Below are 14,680 nucleotides of genomic sequence, written 5' to 3'. Positions count from 1 at the left end.
TATTTTAAGTGGCAGTTATTGAAATGCCATTAAAAATATATTTAAATTGCCGCTAAATATATAATTTTAAGTGGCATTTATTAAATTGCCATTAAATCACCTTTAAACGCCACTATATCAGCAATTTATTTTAACCATTTATTTCACTTCAACATCAATGGTTTAGATTTAACTTCACTAAAGAGAAATTATACAACAAAAATGGCGCGCGGATACCAATTTCATTTCGCACCCATTCTTCTCTAACCCATGTCTCCTTCTCCTGCTAGTCTACCAAGAACTATTCAGCGGAAGCCACCACGATAGAACCCTAATTTCTTTGCTTAAAACTATTGTGTTCTCTCCTTCGTCAAATCTCGTCTTTTGTTAGAATATTTTTATTTGTTTTAATCTCTTGCAATCTAGATGCTTGAGTTTGGCTGTGTCGTATCTTCTATAATGGATGAGCTCTCTCATGCTTGGAGCTGGTTAGTTTAATTTCGATTCATGTATTCCTTCTTATCTTCTTAGAAGACCCATTAATTGCCGATTATTTTTTTTTTCAAACCTATGCTTGCTCTCTATATTTGCTTCCTTTTAAGCTCTATTGATTTATTTTTGCTTCTGCGTATGGTTGTTGTTCATTTTTGTAGAAAATTTGTTAGTTTGGATTTTTGGGGTTTGTTTAAGATATTACAAGCCTCTTTTCCTTTTGATTTATTTTAGCAATTATTGTGCTTAAGTTCTTCGTTTGGGACCTTTGGTTCTGGGGTTTCTTTAGGGTTATCGGAGTGCATGGTTGGAGTCGTTGGACTGATTATCGGAGTGCTTAGGTTCTTCAATTATTGTCCTTGCCTTGTCGACTTGTTTGCTTGTGTTGGGCTGATAATCTTGTGCCCTTCTTTTGTCCTTGTTATTGTTTTCTTTTAATAATTTTTTTCCCTAAAAAATTGGATTAGAGTTTCCTATTTCGTTTTTGGGTTCTTTGTTACCTCATTTTGAGATCAGCTTTGTAATTGATTTTCTAATATAGTTCTTTTGAGAACCCTGTTGGAAACAGCATTCCGAACTCGAGGAAGGTCATCTCTGTCAGGTCAGCAAAGCCATGTCTCAGAAATGATACTACCGTGATGGCTTTTGCACCAGTAAATGAGTGATAATCACCAACAGCCATTGTCAATGTTTGGTTACGCTTGATTGATCTATTCTTGGCTTTGGCCACTAGGTAACCGATTTATCCTCCTATTATTTCAAATCTCCTATATTTTTTTTTTCTAAGTGTTTGTTGTAGCATTTCATTTTTCCTATTCTGTATGGGATTTTCTTTTCATAATCTCCTTACCTCTTCGTTTTTGTTCTGTAGGATTTTCACCTGGCCTGGTTCTTCTGTTGTGTCTAAGGTTTTCATAGCCAATGGTAAAGAGGATTCACAGGTATGGCCATTTTTTATTTCCACAATGTAGGCATAGAAGCAATCATTATGGGATCCCATTTTTTTTGGATTTAATTAGATGAATCTTTGTCTATAATGACTTGATTTGTCAATCATGTTATGGATATACGATGGTTGGACATTTAGATACTTCTGAATGTATCTAAATCGATGGGCATTTAACTCATTTTTTATGTTCATCTCCTTAAATCCATGGCAACATTTTACTTCCAAAAAATAGGATTTGTTAATCCTATTCGTATTCTGGTTGGAGACATCCTTTGATCATCAAATTTCTAATGTTTATTCTTTTCATATTACAATGATCCCCAGTACAAATTTCTTACTTTTTGTACAAGTTGTGGACTGTGGGAGTTAATGCTATCTGGGCCATTTGAGAGATGAAATTAATCCAGTTTTAGAGGGTCAAGAGATTTGGCAACTCTCAACTCTCAATTCTTGCTTTACTTATCCAATTATCCTTTCTTCCTTTTTTCAATCTTTTTATCTTACACTTAATTGTGCTTGTGCAGTGCAAACGCCACAAGCCCATGGCTGCTGAGGTCCATTTCTATCATTCCTCTGTTTCTTTTGTCTCCCCCACTCCAATTCCCAATGACTCCACACACATGACATAACCATCATCACATACTGATTCTTTTCATTTAATTATTTTGTGGGTTTTATTTTGTTTAATGTTGTTTGTTTGGTGTGGATGGGAAGTAAAATAAATGGTGAAGAAAAAAAGTAAATTTTGAAGTACAAATAAATGAAAATTTGTAATTCTAATTTGCACCCATGCATTTATATTGATTTAAATGAAATTGCACTACAAACATGTCCCTGCTTGCCTTGGTTTAACTGGTAATGCTTTTGGCTTTTTGTCCAAACAATCTAATAAATGTAAAAATAGGTTTGGAGTGGTTGGGATTTGGAGGAGGTGACTAGGGTGTTTCTGTTTTGTCTTTGGAAAGCCATTGATGTGAGAGTGGTTTTATTAATTCAAATAATGAAAGTACAATCAGCCTAGGAGGAGGCACGAGATGTTACCTCCCTCGAGGACTGAACCATATACATACACTAAACATACACAAGCCTGAAATACAATTACAAAGTAGCTCAAAACAGATCTCCCCTTGACACCCCTTGCTTGGCGAGAGAATCAGCCATTGCATTTGCTGATCTGTTGACACACTGAAATTGGAGAGCCATTGATGTCATCAATATTGTTTCATCAAGCATATCAAGTGTAAAAAAAGGCCTAGAGAACACGGCCATAATTCTCCATGGCTATTCCTAGAAACACTACCAATCCTTTAGGGGCCTGGGTTTCCCAAGCTGCTTACATCAGAGTTCAATTTAATGTAGTTATAGTCACTAATTGATCTAATTGAAATTAAAGTTCTTAATTCGATGAAGAGAATTTGCTTCTTTTTCTACTTATGATATGTCTAGGAGTTGGTCTGTGGTGGTATCAACTTAAATAAGAATATTAATATAACTGATATACCATGGAGCCTTCCACCACAAGGAAGAGAAAAGCTAGATATTGAAAGAATGCATTATGTTTTAATGTGATTCATGATTTAGCAACAAAAAAGTTTCTCCCAAAAATTGGATTAGATTTTGGACTAGAGTGTCCAAGTTCACAAGAGAAATGACTGGATATTCAACAAGCCAATCAACAATGGGAGTTGGAGAAAGGCTTGATTGAGGTGAAATAACTAGATATAGAGCTTGTTAAACCTTTTACTAAGAAGCAGACTTGAGGAATGGATGCATTTGGTGAATTTTAAAGGGGAGAGTGGGGAGTCATCATCAATGACAATCTCCTCATATCTCTTAATTAAGACAATATTTGAAAGACTACTTGTTTCCCCCTAAAATCTACAACTAATGTGTTGTACTCTTAACTGGTTTAATCCAATACTGTCAATTTTCGATCAGACTAGATGGTCTGACCACTAGAACCAAGAAGCGCAAGTAAAATGGTTTTTTTTTTGGCTTTCTCAGTTCTTATAAATGTCAACTTGTTCAAGCTTAATTACCCCATTTGCATTGGGATCACATGTATTATATACCGTTCAGCATATATTGTTTTTAGTTTATTTTGACATAAATTGTTTTTTACATTTTATATTTTCACAATTTTATTTGAACAAGTTGAGTAGTTAACCAGATGGTTGGAATGTTCAACCCATGACCCATCTATCTAGTCTAATTCTAATAGAATTGGTTTAGTGTAGAAACAAGGATCTAGAGTGTGGTAGATCAAGCAATGTTGGTGAGCTAACCTAGGCCTGTACCACTGGTCCATTCACCTTTCAGTTCTACTCCTAATCTTCTATTATCCAATTTTTACTTTAAAAGTATTGATTCAAAAAGTGTATGATTATAATGTCTGGTGATTGATGATTCTTTGGCTAGAGTAGCTATCATGGTCTCTGTTATGGGCCCGGGCGTAGGATCTCGTCACGGGTCGGTCCACGGGGAGAACCTCTAGTTTCCCCTTGCCCCTCCCTTTGTGTGTTGACCCTATCGTGGCGACCTAAGGGGTGATTTGTCCAAGAGATCACCCTAACTCTCCTTTACTCTTCTCTTTGACTGAAATTTTGGATGCCTTTATTCAATAATAGTGGCTCCTTAAATAGGAGATTACAAGAGTCCTGCTCCTAGGGAGACTCCTTGCTGAATAGGGAGACCTCCAACTCTATCTAGATAAGATAAGACTGATAAGATAAGATAAGTCTCTCTTAATCCTAATCTAATAAGATAAGATAATCTCTCTTAATCCTAATCTAATAAGATAAGTCTCTCTTAATCCTAATCTAATAAGATAAGATAATCTAATCTACTAGCTTAATAAGATAAGAACAACAAGATAGTCTAATCTAATCTGCTGAATGGATAAGATTGTTGCTGCCGAATTGGATAGGATGAGAACACCGGATCATTGCTGCTGCTGCTCCCAATACGCATCCACATCATTACTCCCCTCTTGGACTACGAGCTTGTCCTCAAGCTCAAATTCAGGATGGGTGTCGGGAAACATCGTCAAAGGAATCCCGGATAGGTGGAATGACTTTGCCCTCCTGGATCGGGTTCCAATGAAGAGGGTTCATCCTCATCTTCCTCTTGTTTCACCAGGAGGCAGAAAAGTCTCTTGCACTTGTGCCCTGCTGAGTAAAGTTCATCGCAATTAAAACATTGTCCCCTCGCCCTACATTCCACCATCTCAACCCTGGACAAGTGCTTAATAGGGGGTGCAACGACGCTGCTCCCCACACTGGATGCTGATCTGGAATTGTTGCTCGTCTGTGGCTTCCATTCTTGGCTGGCTGCTGAATATGGAGCCATTCTGAGTGGTTCCGGGGATGCCCATGCTGATGGAGGCCGCCCCATATTGAAGGTTCCGCGGCTGAGTTGTAGTTTGCGTTCGAAGGCACGACCTATATTCATGGCCGTAACCAGTTTGGGGGGATTCTGCATTTCCACGTCCACTCGCAGGGGTTCTGCTAACCCAGCGGTGAACATGTCTACCTGCTGATCCGGTCGCACTGAAGATGCCCTCGCGAGGAGGGTCTAGAATTGGCGTTGGTATTCTTCCACCGTGCCGGTTTGTTTAAGGTTAATCAACTCGCCTAAGGGGTTGCTTGTCAGTGGGGGCCCAAATCTAAGAAGGCAGTAGGACTTGAATTGGGTCCAATTGAGCCTAGGTTCTTCCTGTTCTAATCGATAGAACCAGGGTTGCGCTTCCTCTGTTAAGTGAAAGGCAGCTAGGCTTAACTTATCCCGGTCGTCTGTTCGTTGATTTCGAAAAAAACTGCTCGCACCAGTACAGCCAGCCCAAGGGATCTCCGTTGCCGTTGTATGACGAAAATTCTAACTTGCTGTACTTGGGGATGATTGCGGCCCCCTGGTTGCCGAATTGCTGTTCGCCGGAAGACTCCGGTAGATTTGGTCGACGGCTACTAGTGGCTGTCACCCCTTCTGTGTTCCTCTCTTTGCTAGAAAGGAATAACTCCATTAGATGCCGTAGCTCCTTGACTCTGTCCTTGATTTCCCGTATTTCCGAGCTGGTCTCCATGAGCTGGTGTTCGAGTTCGTGGACCCTGGACGGCAGCTGCTCCAGATCACCCATGACGCCTTGCTCTGATACCAAAATGTTATGGGCCCGGGCGTAGGATCTCGTCACGGGTCGGTCCACAGGGAGAACCTCTAGTTTCCCCTTGCCCCTCCCCCTTTGTGTGCTGACCCTATCGTGGTGACCTAAGGGGTGATTTGTCCAAGAGATCACCCTAACTCTCCTTTACTCTTCTCTTTGACTGAAATTTTGGATGCCTTTATTCAATAATAGTGGCTCCTTAAATAGGAGATTACGAGAGTCCTGCTCCTAGGGAGACTCCTTGCTGAATAGGGAGACCTCCAACTCTATCTTGATAAGATAAGATAAGTCTCTCTTAATCCTTATCTAATAAGATAAGATAATCTCTCTTAATCCTAATCTAATAAGATAAGTCTCTCTTAATCCTAATCTAATAAGATAAGATAATCTAATCTACTAACTTAATAGGATAAGAATAACAAGATAGTCTAATCTAATATGCTGAATGGATAAGACTGTTGTTGCCGAATTGGATAGGATGAGAACATCAGATCATTGCCGCTGTTGCTCCCAATACGCATCCACATCAGCAGTCTCATAGGTACTCTTACCATCAACAACTCAGGCTAAACTCTTACTAGGCCTCATTTATATTGTTCGTTTGATTCAATTTCTTTTTCCCATTTATCCCCCACATGTCGACATATTATTTGCATATAGTAACATTATATTTTCAACAATTTCAATGTATGATGGATTTGCCACCCATTCAGAAACAGTTATGTAAAGCCAAAACTCCTCCTAGACATCTTGGTGGCTTATTATCAATTATTAAATGGAGGTTGGTTCTATTTTAATGCATTCAATTCCCCCAGATTTTACCAATTGAGCTAGTTGGCACTTGAGTACTAAAGTTTTTGGATCAATGTATAGCTGTAAACCATATTATAGTGTACAATAGTCAAAGTGTGTATTATATCCAAACTTATCTTTAGAACTCAAGGCATCAAAATTCAAAAATTACACATTAAAACATAAAAGCTAAAAACTTTGAAACATGTTATTAGAAAATTGAAAAAATTAAGAAATTTATTGGATTCTTAAATTTTCCTAATAATAATGAGGTCTCAGTCTTGAATGGTCCTTTCCTTTGCCATTATATGCTGCAGACCATGTTTTATCGACATGGTTATTTGTTTTGCTCATGAATTTCAAGTTTCAGAACTATAATTTCAAGGAAGGGTGTTATGTCGGGCCATCAACCAGCTTTCTACTTTATTGACAACAAAGTAATGGTTAGTCTAACATTCAAACAGTGAAACAACTAGGATAGATGCTCATGAACTCATGAGTCATGACCATGCATGCAAGGGTTCCCTCTAGTTCAACTGCAACTTCAGTACACCATACATCTGATGTCTTATTTAAGGAAATTGACAAATAGTATTTCTTGAATGCAAAAGGAAATTGACAACAAAAACAGGAATTTAAAACACTTTCAATGTCTTGAACTTAAGATAAAATGATTTAGCCTCCAAGGCCCACAGTTCCGCAAGATCAACCAATTGATAACATTGTTCAAGTCACCTAACACCAACAAGCTAGGAGAATAATCCTAATCTCTTTATTATTCAGAGACTGTCAAGAACTGCTAGGACCTCAACTTTCATAGTGTCCGAAAGGCTAGTTTGGCTGTTTGTGTGGTATGAGTAATGGAATATGTAGGGCTGCAAATGGCATCTGTTTATTTGAATTTGAATTCAAATACAATCCGATTAAGGAGACCTGAGTTTCATATGTTTATAATTCAAATGGATATGGATCCAATCCAATCTGATCTGTTATGATACATACATATGCATGTATGTATGTACACATGCACAGACATACATGAAAAATTAATATGAATTTATTATGCAAGGTACAATGAAACTTCAATGATGAATACTAAAATGGCATGCTTATTTGTTTAGTTTTTTAGGAAAAAAAAACCATAAATGGCCTAACAAAAGCTTTCATGTGGCAAGAGGGTTTGCTGCTCACAAGATTGCCACTTGTTTGTCTCCCTGTATCCTATCCAGGAATAATTTTAACCTTAAACCCACTAAATGTTCAAAACAGGCTCATTTTTCTTAGCAATTTCTAAAGTAAAACTTTGGGCAGCTTATGTCCCTGGGAAAATACCAATAAAAGATGTGGTACAATGATGATGTGAACGTAGGTATTAAACATATGGTAAGTCTAGAGGCTGACCTATTTAATGGATGGCTTGAATCAGTCTGCACATTCCATGTTGCAAAATAAGGTTGGTCATGTTGGATCAGACCCAACCTTTGTTTTTTCTTTCTTTTTTCACAAAGTGACTGCTCTCAGACTTGAACCTGTGTTCTCATGTTTGTCAGCCTGAGTTTTTACCATTACACCAGGAAATTACCGGTATGCACTTGATAAGTACTTTGTCTTCTAGAAGAATCCATGCAACCTAGTTGATTTTTTTGCAGTATAGCTGTTAAAACTGTGTATGCATGGGACTTGATCTCGGGTCAACATGTGTACTTTATTTGGTCATTAAGTTTCTGTTCTTGGATTTTATATAGACAGACTCTAAGACGTGTTTGGGTCAACATGCACCAATTTTTATTATGTTTATTTATTGTTACATGTTGTATGCTTAATTATGAAAGTATGTTAATTACATTAATTGTAAACTGAGGTCATTTCATAAGTCTAATCATATTTGCCAAATTAGTATACCTTCTTATCATAAAAGATGGCTTTACATATCCCAAACTTATTGGCTTTGTATACCTTCATTGTTATTCTTGATGAGAGAGAGAGAGAGAGAGAGATGAGCACACATCTCAAACCTATTGGCTTTGTACTATGAACAATGAGGTTTCATTAAGAGCTTTTCAAAAACAAACCAACTTTTAGATACTCCCAACAGAACAAGGAACCCTTACATTGGCCGCAAGAAAGGAAGAAAATATAATTTAGAAATATAAAAGGAAAGGAAAAGCAACGGAATGAAAGAACTCTAGGGATGTGGAAGAAAGCCTACCACCTGCCAGATCTTCAAGTTTGTAGATGGAGTTCATAGTAATAACCAACTCTTAATGTTGTACCTTATTAGATGATGATACTAAGGCCAAATACTACATTAAAGTAGTTGACAATGACCCTAAGATTTCTAACTTTGGGAAGTAGAGAGACCAAGGAAAACTTAAGTGTCATAAGATTTCTTACTTTGCTATTGTTAACTTAAAGAACTTATACATGACAAAGTGGTAGGGTTTGCTATGAAGATGGAAACTTCAGGTTATTTTTTATGCCAATTTTCTTCTTATTTTAAGATATTTCATTTTATTTCTTTTCTATAAATATATAATGATTAATAATTTGTATAGGAAATTTTATGTTAATTGATTAAATTTTTAACATAATGTAATTGTTTTGTAGGAAATTGTTGACACATGGAGCAAAGGTGCTTTTGGCTTTGATGGAGACATTTAAAAAGAATAGAGGGAGATGACTTTTGTTTGTGTATCGAGTTTTTTAGTACACATTTTGTTTTTTGTTTTGTTTTGTCTCCACTATTGGTCAATGCCTTGAAAGTGACATTTGTATATATATAAACATTTTATGATAAATTTGTTTTATATGAAAATAGTTTATTTGGTTAAATTTCATAATTATTTGATTTTTTAATTAAATATATAATATGCATTTGATTTAAAGGGCATGATGAAATTAGTGTTTATTGATACAGGTCCATTTACCATTATATAATAAGCAACATCTATTTTGTTGCTTCATTTTATTATTTTTTAGCATGCATGCATGAATATGTTTAGACATTTAGTGGTGCTTGTAAATGCCACTAAACCCTAAATGAATAGAATGGTTAAGACCTTTTAGTGGCATTTATAAAATGCCACTATACAGATAAATATTTAAAGACATTTAAAAATGCCACTATATAAAAAAATAAATGCTATTATATTGTTATTGTTAGCTTTTATGGTAACCATCTAGTGGCACTTATAATTGCCATTACAGCGGTTGTTATTTAGTGGCAATAAGAATTGCCACTAAATGTGTCAATAAATGCCATTGTTAAATTTAAAAATAGCATTTAAAACTGCCACTAAAGGATGAATAAAACGTCACTAAAAATAGTTTTTATGGGTGTTTATATAAGTGCCACTAAAATTTGGATAAACACCACTGAAAGTAAGTTTTATTGGCATTTATTTAAGTGTCACTAAAAATCATATAAACGCTACTAAAACTTTTACCGATTCAGATATCAGTGGCATAATTTGAAAACGCCGCTATAGCCTTTAGTGGTGATTTTACCTATCTTTAGTGGCATTTTCAAATGCCGTTAAAAATCACTTTTCTTGTCAGATAAAGCATGACTACACGAACTCGCCAAATTAAGGGACACTGAAGTCTTTAGCTTATATATAGCTTTGTAATAAAAAGGGTTGTGCATCTATGTTCATGGATTTGAGCTAATTTTTTATTACATGTTTATCATTATATTAAGCTCTTTAAGTTGAACGAAGTGTTGGTTGGGTTCCCTTCCCACGTGGAGGGCCCACCATAAATAAAAAAAAAGGAGTCAAAGAGGCTTATAAAAGGAGCCTCACGTGTCTTCTCATTAGCATATATATATGAGCAAATAAACTTGCTCGGTAAGTTGTGAGAATTTGAAGAGTCCAGAGAAGCTTTTCATCGAAAATAAGAGAGAGAAAGAGGAGAAAAGAGAAAAGAGAAAAGAGAGGTTTTGTGGGTTTTCTTGGGTGAAGAACACAAGATCGTGTGGTGATCCCTTCTCCGATCGTCTTGAGATTTTAATATGTTGATGGCATCTCAAGCTACATATCTATCGGTTTGATTTGCTATTCCTCTTCTCTATTATCATTTTTGGTGATATTTAATTTTGTCTTTGAATTATTTGGTAATATATGTTGAAATCCACCTTTGGGTGAGTAGTTGATGTTGATAGCCTCTAGATTTATTGTTACAGAAGCACTTTGTTGTACTCCATTGATTTATTAGTGGAAGATTTATAAGTGGTTAGGAGTCCGTGGTTTTTCCCTTTGCTTTGAATGGTTTTTCACGTTAAAATCTTGTGTCTTTTATTTGTTGATTGTGTTCTTGTTATTGCATATATTTTCTATTTGGTTGATATTATTTGGCTTGCATGCCCATTTGATTGCACAAAGAGGGAAAGAGAATTATCTTGCTTCCGTTCAGATATATTTTGTTATTTGGCTATTGTGAGATAGCAATCTTGTTCCCAACAAGTGGTATCAAAGCCTCGGTTATTTTGAGAAATTTCTTGTGCTAATTAAATGGAGGACTTGACCAGTAACAACAGTGACACTATGATCAGGCTCATTGATTTAAACTATTCAATATGAAAGTCTAGAATGATGGATATGCTCTGTAGTTATGACTATGAAGACACCATATTAGGTGATGAAGGCAAGCTAGAGGGTATGTCTGATAAAAACTGGGAAAAACTAAATAGAAAGGTAGTTGGAAAGATCAGGCAGTGGGTGGATAATACTGTGTATCAGCATGTTGCCAATGAGACTAATGCCCACAAGGTGTGGACTATTCTGCAGGAGTTATATGAGAAAAGAAATTATCAGAATAATGTTTTTCTTTTCAAAAAGCTTATGTGTTTGAGATATCAGGATGAAACTTCTGTTTTTCTGAGCACTTGAATGTCTTTCAAGGTATATTGAACCAGCTGGCTGCTATGGAGGTAAAGTTAGATGAAGAGATTCATGCTATGTGTTTGATTAGCTTTTTGCTTGACAGTTGGGATACTCTTGTGGTTTCCCTTGTAACTCTTCTCCAAATGGTGTACCCGCTTTGAAAATGGTGAAGAAGAGCATGTTGAATGAAGAAAACAGAAGAAAAGTCTAAGGGTTAACAACACAAAGTCAAGTTTTAGTTACTGAAAGGCAAGGGAGAAGCAAAAGTAGAACTCCAAAGAATCATGATAGCAATGACAGGTCTCGAGGAAGATCCAAGTCAAGGAAAGAGATTAAGTGTTATCACTGTGGCAGGCTAGGACACAAGATTTTCCAACGCAGAATACTTAAGAGGGAACAAAGCAAAGAAAATGGCGAAGAAAAGAAAGAAGACAATACTGTAGTAGCTGTAGTTAGTGATGATGTTTGTATTATATGCGATGGTGTCAGCGTCAATCTCACATGTCAGGATTCACAATGGGTTGTAGACTCCGGTGCTTCATATCATGTCACTTCTCGTCGTGATATTTTCTTTCATATTCTAGTGGTCAGTTTGGTCATGTGAAGATGGGAAATGGTGTAGAGTGCAAAATTGTCGGTATAGGAGATGTCTACCTGAATACAAATACTACATGCAAATTGCTCTTGAAGAATGTGAGGCATGTTCCTGAGATTCGCCTTAATTTGATTTCCATTGGGATGCTTGATGATGACGGCTATCATAACTACTTTGGTGAAGGAAAATGGAAGCTCACTAAAGGGTCTTTGGTGGTAGCTCGGGGAAACAAGTATAGTTCTCTCTATGTGACAAAGGCTAAATCTTGTGGGGGAGAGGTAAATGCAGTTGAAGTCTCTTCCATTGAATTTTGACATACACAGTTGGGTCACTTAAGTCAGAATGGTTTGTAGATTCTTTCAAAGAAGCATAATGTTCAAGGTTTGAATTTTTCTGACTTGAAGTTATGCTCTCATTGCTTGGTAGGTAAACAACACAGAGTTGCATTTAAAAATTTCTCTCATTCTAGAAGAGCAAATGCTCTAGATTTGGTCCATACTGATGTTTGTTCTATGGACTCTTTGAGTCTTGGTGGTGCTCATTATTATATTACTTTTATTGATGATCATTCCAGAAAAGTCTGGGCTAATTGTTTGAAAACTAAAGATCAAGCTTTAGATATTTTAAAGTATTTTCATGCTGCAGTTGAGAGGGAAACTGGAAGAAAGTTGAAATGTGTTCGTGCAGATAATGGTGGTGAATACAGAGGGCCATTTACAGAGTATTGCAGAATTCATGGGATCAAGTTTGAGAAGACAGTGCCAAAAACACCTCAACACAATGGTGTTGTAGAGAGAATGAACCGTACTATTAATGACAGAATTAGATGTATGCTCTCTCATGCAAAGCTAGCTAAGCCCTTTTGGGGGGAGGCAATGAGGACAATAGTTGACTTGATAAATCTTTCTCGTTCGGTTTCTTTGAATGGTAATGTTCCTGAGAAGGTTTGGAAAGGAAAAGATGTATCTTATGATTATTTGAAAGTTTTTGGCTGCAGGGCATTTGTGCATGTTCTTAGAGATGAGAGATCCAAACTTGATAGTAGAACGAAGCAGTGTATCTTTCTTGGGTATGGTCATGAGGAATTTGGGTACAGGTTTTGGGATCCAGTCAACAAGAAACTCATCAGAAACAAAGATGTAGTGTTCTTCGAGGATCAGACTATTGCAGATTTTGAAAAGCCAGATAAGCCAAAGTCTACAGATCATGAACCAGTTGACCCAGGTATGGTTGGTCTACCAGTTGCAAATACTGGAAATAGAAGAGATGTACAAGAAGATCAAGATGAAAATACCCCTCCAGTTGATAATGAGCCAGTAAATGAAGAAGAACAAGCAGATGAACATAATGATTTAGAGCCACTAGATGGGCCTCAGTTGAGAAGATCCACTAGAGTGCGTCAACCTTCTGTAAGATATTCCCCTACTGAGTATGTAATGATTACTGATGGGGGAGAAACAGAGAACTATCAGGAGGTTTTGTCTCATGAGAAGAAACAATAATGGTTAAAAGCGATGCAAGATGAGATGAAATCCTTGCATGAGAACCATACTTATGATCTGGTAAAGCTACCAAAGGGTAAGAGGGCATTGAAGGATAAATGGGTTTTCAGATTGAAGAGTGAAGAAAATTGCTCACAACCACGGTATAAGGCAAGATTGGTTGTGAAGGGATTTAATCAGAAAAATGGTGTTGACTTTGAAGAAATTTTCTCACCTGTTGTGAAGATGTCGGCTATCAGAGTTGTTTTGGGATTGGCTGCTAGCTTAAACCTAGAAATTGAATAACTTGATGTGAAGACCACCTTTCTCCATGGTGACTTAGAGGAGGAGATTTACATGGAGCAACCTAAAGGCTTTGTGAAATAAGGTAAAGAAGATCTTGTTTGTAGGTTGAGAAAGAGTTTATATGGGTTCAAACAGGCACCCAAACAGTGGTACAAAAAGTTTGACTCCTTTATGGAAGCTAATGGGTACAGTAAGACTATTTCTGATCATTGTGTGTTTGTAAAGAAATTTTCTGATGATTTTGTTATTCTCCTGCTTTATGTGGATGATATGTTGGTTGTTGGTCATGATGCTACTAAGATCAACAAGTTGAAGAAAGAACTCAGTAAAGCTTTTGCTATGAAGGATTTGGGTCAAGATAAACAGATCATTGGCATGAAAATCATCCGTGGCAGGAAGAATAAGAAGCTTTGTTTATCTCAAGAAAAGTACATTGAGAAGGTTTTAGAGAGATTCAATATGAGCAAAGCAAAACCTGTTGTATCTCCACTTGTAGGTCATTTCAAGCTTAGCTCCAAGCAATGTCCTACAAGTGAGAAAGAGAAGGAAGAAATGAAGAATGTGCCTTACGCATCCGTAGTCGGTAGCTTGATGTATGCTATGGTATGTACAAGGCCAGATATAGCTCATGATGTTGGTGTTTTTAGTCGCTTTCTCTCTAATCCAGGAAAAGAACATTGGGCAGCTGTGAAATGGTTTCTTAGATATCTCAGAGGTACTTCTAGAGTTTGTTTGTGCTTTGGAAGTAACAAGCCAGTGCTAGATGGTTGTACAGATGTAGACATGGCTGGTGACATTGACTCTAGAAAGTCTACATCAGGGTTCTTGATTACTTTTGCAGGGGGAGCTGTTTCATGGCAATCAAAACTGCAAAAGTGTGTTGCTTTGTCTACTACTGAGGCTGAGTATATTGCTATTACTGAGGGCTGTAAAGAAGTCTTGTGGATGAAGAAGTTCCTACAAGAGTTGGGCCATAAGAAAGAAAAGTTTGCTCTATACTGTGACAACCAGAGTGCAATCCACCTCAATAAGAACTCTACTTTCCAC

At 36.9% G+C, this 14,680-nt stretch overlaps 1 protein-coding gene across 6 annotated transcripts in view; it reads left to right on the top strand.

The window, feature by feature from the left end:
• LOC104588125 (small RNA degrading nuclease 1-like) overlaps positions 1-9,166 on the top strand; it is a 34,693-nt gene extending 25,527 nt beyond the window's left edge. For all 6 annotated transcript variants that reach the window (XM_088894083.1, XM_088894085.1, XM_088894084.1 and 3 more), the window contains 3 exons: positions 1,040-1,204; positions 1,343-1,412; positions 1,945-9,166. The gene's annotated coding sequence lies outside the window, so the exon portion shown is untranslated. The remainder of the gene's footprint in view (positions 1-1,039; positions 1,205-1,342; positions 1,413-1,944) is intronic.
• The last annotated feature ends 5,514 nt before the right edge of the window (positions 9,167-14,680 follow it).

This window comes from Nelumbo nucifera, chromosome 1 (genome assembly GCF_055504915.1).
Source record: "Nelumbo nucifera cultivar China Antique chromosome 1, China Antique-T2T, whole genome shotgun sequence".
NCBI lineage: Eukaryota > Viridiplantae > Streptophyta > Magnoliopsida > Proteales > Nelumbonaceae > Nelumbo > Nelumbo nucifera.
Note: the sequence above shows the minus strand (reverse complement) of the source record. Positions and strands in the feature narration are given on the sequence as shown.